General features: G+C 36.4%; 1 protein-coding gene and 1 long non-coding RNA gene across 4 annotated transcripts in view; both read right to left on the bottom strand.

Moving 5' to 3' along the window:
* Positions 1-5,905, bottom strand: part of LOC139359125 (uncharacterized) — a 32,784-nt gene extending 26,879 nt beyond the window's left edge. Inside the window, exon 1 of the long non-coding RNA XR_011614883.1 lies at positions 910-5,905. This is a non-coding gene — a long non-coding RNA (uncharacterized lncRNA). The remainder of the gene's footprint in view (positions 1-909) is intronic.
* The window catches only part of LHFPL6 (LHFPL tetraspan subfamily member 6), a 265,542-nt gene that overhangs the window by 213,318 nt on the left and 44,866 nt on the right, over positions 1-7,358 (bottom strand). The gene's annotated exons all lie outside the window — the stretch shown is intronic.

The following is a 7,358-nucleotide window of genomic DNA, read 5'->3' as shown; positions in this document are numbered from 1 at the left end:
GGCTTCTGTGCTGCATGCTGCTAAACCTCAGACAGAAGGACTCAGCCAATTTTAAATTATACACTTTTTACAAATCAAAGACCGTGCTTAATGTTTCCAAGCACTTTACAAAAATGTATTCCTTTTTTTCATAATATTGTAAGGAATGAAGAGTTATTCTGATATACATTATGTATTTAAATGATGAGAATCAGTAAGTGGAGCTGAATGCCCCAAAGCGAAGAAAGCTAGGTAATGTTATACCTTAGATGCAAACTTAAGTCACTTTCTTTTAGGAACACAATGGATTTGCGTACAATGGCCCTTATCCCACTCCCTGGAAAATCAACACAATTTAAAGGTCATAAAACTCAGTGGGACCACATTGTTCCACCTCAAAGATAAAATAATTACCATGGCAAGATAAGAAAGGCTAGGAGATGTTCACAAAGTATTACAAAGGACTGCTTCCAAAAGAATACATATATGTAATAAAACTAAGTTAAACAGAATATTATGAAAACATTACCTGGGAAATTACCTCCTTCCAAAGATTTAATAATAGAATATGCATTGGGAAATCAAAGCAGACACTTCTCCCCAAAGGCAAACACCAGTGGGTAAATTTAGGAATCAGAGACTGTGTCCTCTTATGGTTGTTGTTACTCTGGCAAGGTGAAAGAAAATCTTTCCAAAACAATAGATTCTAATTCAAATTAAAGGATGACCTGGATGTCTATAAAATGTGGGAAAGACTAGTGACCTTTTCTGTTGCAGTCCCACTATTTGGACAACAACATATCTCCCGATGGTCAGCGGCTGCCGTAGACTAGGCATGGGACACATGGGGATCTGTCTTAAAACAACTCAGTGCCACTGATGATAAGCTTTTCTCCTCCTTATTTGATTTAAAAAAATCATATTACCTACCTTCAGAATCAAACTCGTGTCCAAAATCATAATGCAGAATGACTCATAAATCTATGGCGCATGTTAAGGGAGAAAAGAGAAAAAGTTTTTCAAAATTCTCCCTCCTTAATACCACGCCTCAGTAAAAGAAACCATGGTTTGTCCATAGAAATGGCTCATTCCAGGGTAAGGCAGGGAAAGTGTAAAGTGAGGCCTGGGACACCTTGCTATTCCAGAAAATGCGGAAGTACTTGAATAAAAAGATGGGATTGTGTCATGGAAATGCAGGAGCCACTTTGGAAGCATCGAAAGCATAATCCATAAAGATTGATAACTTAGACTTGATCAAAATCAAAACTTCTGCTCTTTGAAAGACACTGTTCAGAAGATGAAAAAAACAAGTTACAGACTGAGAAAATATTTGCAAAACGCATGTCTTATCAAGTAACATATCCAAGATACTTAAGGAACTCTCAGAACTTAATCATATAAAAAACAACCCTATTACAAAATGAACAAAAGATTTTGAAGAGATGCTTCATCAAAGAAGATGGATGGATGGCAAACAGGCATATGAAATAATGTTCACTAACCATTAGGAAAATGCAAATTGAAATCACATATATGTTCAACTGAGTTTCAACCAAAGTGCAAAGGCAGTTCTGTGGTGAAACAACAGTTTTTACAACAAATAATGTTGGAACAATTGTACATCCATATGCAAACAAAACAAAACAGACAAAAAACAACCTTGACTTCTAGCATATACAGAAAATAGATCAATATTTAAAATCTAAAGCAATTAAACTTCTAAAAAAAGTATGCAAGAAATCTTTGTAACCCTGAGTTAGACAATGATTTCCTAGATACAACGTAAAAACCACAATGAAATACCATTATACATAGATAAGAATAGCTAAAATTAAAAAGACTATACAAAATGTTGGCAAGGGTGTCAAGCAACTAGAATTCTCATATTCTGTTGGTAGAAACAAAAAATAGTACAGCCACTTTGGAACACAGCTTGGGTTATAAAGTTCAGCATACACAGACCATATAACCCAGCAGTCTTAATCCTAGTCATTTACCCAGGAAAAATGAAAACTTACATTCACCCAAATCTTTCAAACAAATGTTTATGGTAGCATTATTCATAATCACTATAAACTGAAAAGAAAATAAAACAAATGTCCTTCAACTGATACATATGATACCAAAAATATGATATAGCCATGCAATGGTATGCTACTCAGCAATAAAAGGAAACAAAGTAATGTCATATGCAACAACATGGATGAATCTCAAATGCATCATCCCTAGTAAAAGAAGCCAGACTCAAAAGGCTACATTAGACACAGAAAGTAAATTAGTGGCTTCCTGAGACTGGGACGTTGTGAGAAAATGGGCAAATGAGAATGCCAATAAATGGGTATTGAGTTTCTTTCTGAAGTGATGAAAATGTTCTCAAATTGTGAAAATAACTGCACAGTTTTGTGAATATACCAAAAACCATTGAATTACATATTTTAAAGAGGAAATTGTATGATACATAAATTTTATCTCAATAAAGCTCTTTTTAATAGAAAAGTTACATACTGCATGATTCCATTTATATGGCTTTCTGGACAAGAGAAAACTATAGGCACAGAAAACAGGTCACTGATTGTCAGGGCAGGTGGAAGGGTTGACTAGAAACTAGGGCTTGAGGGAACTGTCTGGGAGTGATGGATCCATGTTATATCTTGGTTGTGGTGGGGGTTACACATTTGTACGTGCTTGTCAAAACTCAACTAAACAGGATTTACTGCAAGTAAATAATACCTCAATGAACTTGACTTTTAAATATCTATATACATATTTTCCAACAGAAAAATTGTGTTTTGCTTTGTGGTTTTTAATTTGTATACTGGAGTGATAAGACTATTCACCAACCCTCCCCCACCAATACTGTATTAGTGCACAATCATAATACCTTTGAATACCTGATGTCATTGCATTTTTTTTGCCATTGAAGTAGTTCCATTCCACTTTTTAAATTGTTTTGAATAAATGTAAGAGGTAATGCAGACATGTGCATTTCTAGTCACAATTATAAAGCTATTAACTAGACCTGAATCCATTTATTTTGGCTTTATGAATAAGATAAATTCAGTTTACATGTGCTTATTAAGTTAACAAAGGGCTTTACATTCTGAAAAAGCATGTGCCTAATTAAGAGAAACATTCCAAAATTTAATTATTTCAATCTTGAATGCTTTTAAAGAGTATGTTAGGTTTTTCTACTAGGAAAGCTGTATTTTTTTAAATCAGAAAAATCGTGAAATACAGAAAGTTTGCAAGAATCAGAATAGTATAAAGAATTTTTAAATAACATTTACCCAGATTCACTGATTACCAACCTTTTACCCACATGTTGTCATTTGCTGTCTTTTATATATATGGGGCTAGTTCTGTGCTTTCTAGTCTGTTCCATTGATCTATCCTTTGTCTATTCTTTTGCCAATAGCAACTGACCCTGATTAATGCAACAGTCCATAAATCTTTGTCTCAGTCCATTTTCTGTTGCTCTAGCAGAATGCCACAGACTGGGTAATTTATAGAGAACAGATGCCTATTCAGCTCATGGCTCTGGAGGCTGGCAAGTCCAAGAGCATGGTGTGGCATCTGATAAGTGTCATCCCATGGGGGACTGGTGGGTGACAGAAGTCTGTGAGACAGGGCAAAGCACCAGGGGCCAGACTCACTTTATAACAACACACTCTTGAGTTAACTAACCCACTGCTGTGGTAATGGCATTAATCCATTCCTAAGGGCTCTACTCTCATGACCCAATCACCTCTTATTTGGCCCCACCCCCCAACACTGTTGCATTGGGGATTAAGTTTCCAGCTCATGACCTTTTGGAGAACACATTCAAACCACAGCAATTTTGAAACCAGGTAGTATGGTTTTCCAACTTTGTCCTTCTTTTTCAAAATCGTTTTTGCTATCCTAGCTCCACTGCCTTCCCATTCAAGTTTCTGAATTAACTTGTCAACACCTACAAAAAGTCCAGCTGAGGTTTGATCGGGAATGCATTGAATCTATAAATCCACCAGAGGAGGATCAAGTTTAACAATATTGACTCTTTCCATGCAAGGACACAGTATCTCTCTCCACTTATTCAGATATTTAATTTTTTTCTAAGGAAAAAATTAGTTTTTATTTCTGGCATCTTCTTTTTCATCCCTGCCTATCCCTCACTCCATTCTTCAAAGTCAAGTTTTGACATTTGAAAGAATGTGCTTAAAACAGGGACAAAAGTAGTATCTTTATATGTTTAGGTTTTCAGTTACTAACATACTAAAAGCCCTCTGTATCTAAATGTTTCGACTGAATAATGACTCAGAATATCTTGGCTAACTTCCTTAATTATAAATGAATTAGCTATATACAGCTGGCCTTTGCTTTTTTATTAAACAATGATAATTATTCCAAACATCAGAAAATAATCATGAGAACATAAAGTCTAACAAATCAGTACCCTCTGTGCCAGATAGCATTCCTTTCATGGATCACAAATTGTATATGATTATCTCATTCACAAGGTTCAAAATAAATTGCATACATGGATAATCTAACCCCAACGTCAACGGGTCAGTTTAAACACATACCCTTGAAGCCTGAAACAGAGGCAGGGGTCAGCATTAATATAAGGAGAATCCATTAACTGAGAAGAACACACACAACCATATTCAAAGACTACAATTGTGACAGCAATTGGTAAACTGAATATTTTTCAAAAAGTCTCTTTGTTCTTAATGGCACAAAAACCATTGTTGGTCTATAACACACTGTCACTGTCATGAACAGCAGGAGTGAGTACTGGTGCATGCAAGGAATCAAAGGCTGTGATGAAAGGGTCCGTAATTAATAATAATTGCTTCCCAAGTGTCTATTTTACATAAAGATTCCACTTCATAAGGGACACATTCAAGACCACTGGGTAGGCGTAATATTTTCACTGCGGGTGGTCCTTTCTTGGAATGCTATTCAAAGACTCTGCATGGGACTAGCAAAACATCGTTAATAAGAATGATAGAGAAGAACTGTAGGGACCAAGCACACCTTGCCAAGGGCAACATCTTGCAACTCACCAGCAACAGTGAAAAACCAGCCCATGAAGCTTCTGAAGTAAACGTCTCCACCCAAAGACACTGAAGGCACAGTTACACATTTAGTCAAATTTTCACATTTAATGGGTGCCTTTTTGGAGGTGGTGACCAAGAGTGAGGATGATGCTTTGGGATACCTTACTTGCAGGATTTGTTGTATACTTATTATTCTTCTGGAGGTAATTCTGAATAAAAGAGAAAAAACTTTATTAATGCTTTTGAATGAAGTTAAATTTAAAAATGTAAAGCATCAGGAACCCTGCAAAGAGCAACCAGAATAATATCCCACAAAATGAGAGCAACTGAAACAAATATGTCAACACTTTTAAGCTCATATTAGAAAATCATTCATTTTAGTGTTCACTGGAAAGCATATGAATACAATTAACGGGATACAATTTAGAAATTATTTTGATAATCATCTAATAATTATGAATCACTGTGGTAGACTAATTACAGCAAAAACCCCATTCTCCAACCTTTCCTATACCCAACTCCCTGCAATGTAAATTTGCAGCTTCACCCCATGAAGTTGGACAGGCTTTGTAACTGGCTTTGGCCAGAAAAAAGTGCAATGGAAGTGACAACTATGTCAGTCTTGAGACTGGATTTCAAAACTTCAGGCACTGCCAGGCATGGTGGCTCACACCTGTTATCACAATACTTGGGGAGGCCAAGATGTGAGGATCCCTTGAGCTCAGGAATTCAAGACCAGCCTGAGCAACATAGTGAGACTTCATCTCTACAAAAAATATATATATATATATTTATAATATGTATTTATATATAATATATAAATATACACTTATTTATAAATATACATTTATATATATTATTATAAATATATATATTATATATATACATATATATTATAAATATATACATTTATTATATATATATATTTTTTAATTAGCCAGCAAGGTGATGTGTGCCTGTAGTCCCAGCTACTCAGGAAGCTGAGGTGGTACTTGAGCCCAAGAGTGTGAGGCTACAGTGAGCCATGATTGAGCCACTGCACTACAGCCTTGGTGACAGAGCAAGACCTTGTCTCAAAAAATAACAAAATAAATAACAAAAGGTCAGGTGCACGTTGTAGTCCTGCCCCACAGTCATGAAACAAACTTTACCTAGCCTGCTGGATGAACAGAAGCAGATAGTGGAACATCATTCCTGCCGAGGCCATCCTAAACCAGCCAGCCACCAGCCAATTTCCCTGCTGACGGGAGATCATCAGTGAAAAAAAGGTCAGACTAACCTAAGCCAGCCCAGACCTGAAGAACTACCCTGCCAAGCCATCAGCTCATAAGCATAATTAATATAAGGTTGTCGTTTTAAGCTATGAAATTTTGAGGTGGCTTGTTACACCTTATGAAAGGCTCATCTACCTTTCAAAGTCGCTGCTTGGATTTCATTCTACAACCTTCTATTTAACTCTCCTTGTGTTTTCTCAGCTACCAATATCACCATTACTCGTCCTATGACTCTGGATTAAGCAATCTACTTTGACTTCTCCCTCTCCTGTACTTCCCATAATCAGTCACTTAATCTGGCAGCTTCTATACAGATGTAGATCTCAAAGCTATCTGCTAGTCTCCATTTTTTCTGCCACACTACAAGTAAAGGTCTTCATCATTTGTCTTCTAAAACATCTCCTTTCCTCATTCTTTTGCCTCTTTAATACAGTCTTTAATCACTAAAGAGGAATAATTTTCTTACTAAATCAAAATCATTGTTTTATTAAAATGCATGTCAGGACATATCATCCCATAAATGCAAGTCAGACACTTTAACAACCCCCAGTTCCCTACAGAATGTTCCGAACAGTTGAGCATGGAATTCCAGATGCTTCATTATCTGATCCCAATTTTTCCTTGTTTCCCCTGCATCCCTGCATACTTTCACAGTCATCACACCAAAACAATCATCTCCATGTTTTCAAATGTTGTCATCTTCCCTTTCTTCCCCACCTACTGAACTTCCAACAAGCTGATTCAACTACTGACAACTTTCTGACCGTCTTCTCCAGTAGGCATGTGTCCCCCCAGCCACTCACATCCCCATCTACTGCCTTGGGTAGATCTGTCCTTTTCCCTGAACACCTCGAATATGCCTCCATTGTTATAGTAAAGTTTTCATTAAAGTTTAACCTCTACTTAGTCAAGTGCTAAAGGTTGTAAATTTTTGACAGCATGACATATGAACCTTTGCATCCCTCATACAATAGTACAATGCTTGATAGGCTAAATACAATGTGTTATGGATCTGGGGTCTTAGACTGGGGAGGAACTCTTCAGAAAAAAATGTGTTTTCTAGCCA

The sequence above is a fragment of the Macaca nemestrina genome, chromosome 16 (assembly GCF_043159975.1).
Source record: "Macaca nemestrina isolate mMacNem1 chromosome 16, mMacNem.hap1, whole genome shotgun sequence".
NCBI lineage: Eukaryota > Metazoa > Chordata > Mammalia > Primates > Cercopithecidae > Macaca > Macaca nemestrina.
The sequence above is the reverse complement of the archived record's forward strand: the minus strand, read 5'-3'. Positions and strand labels throughout refer to the sequence as shown.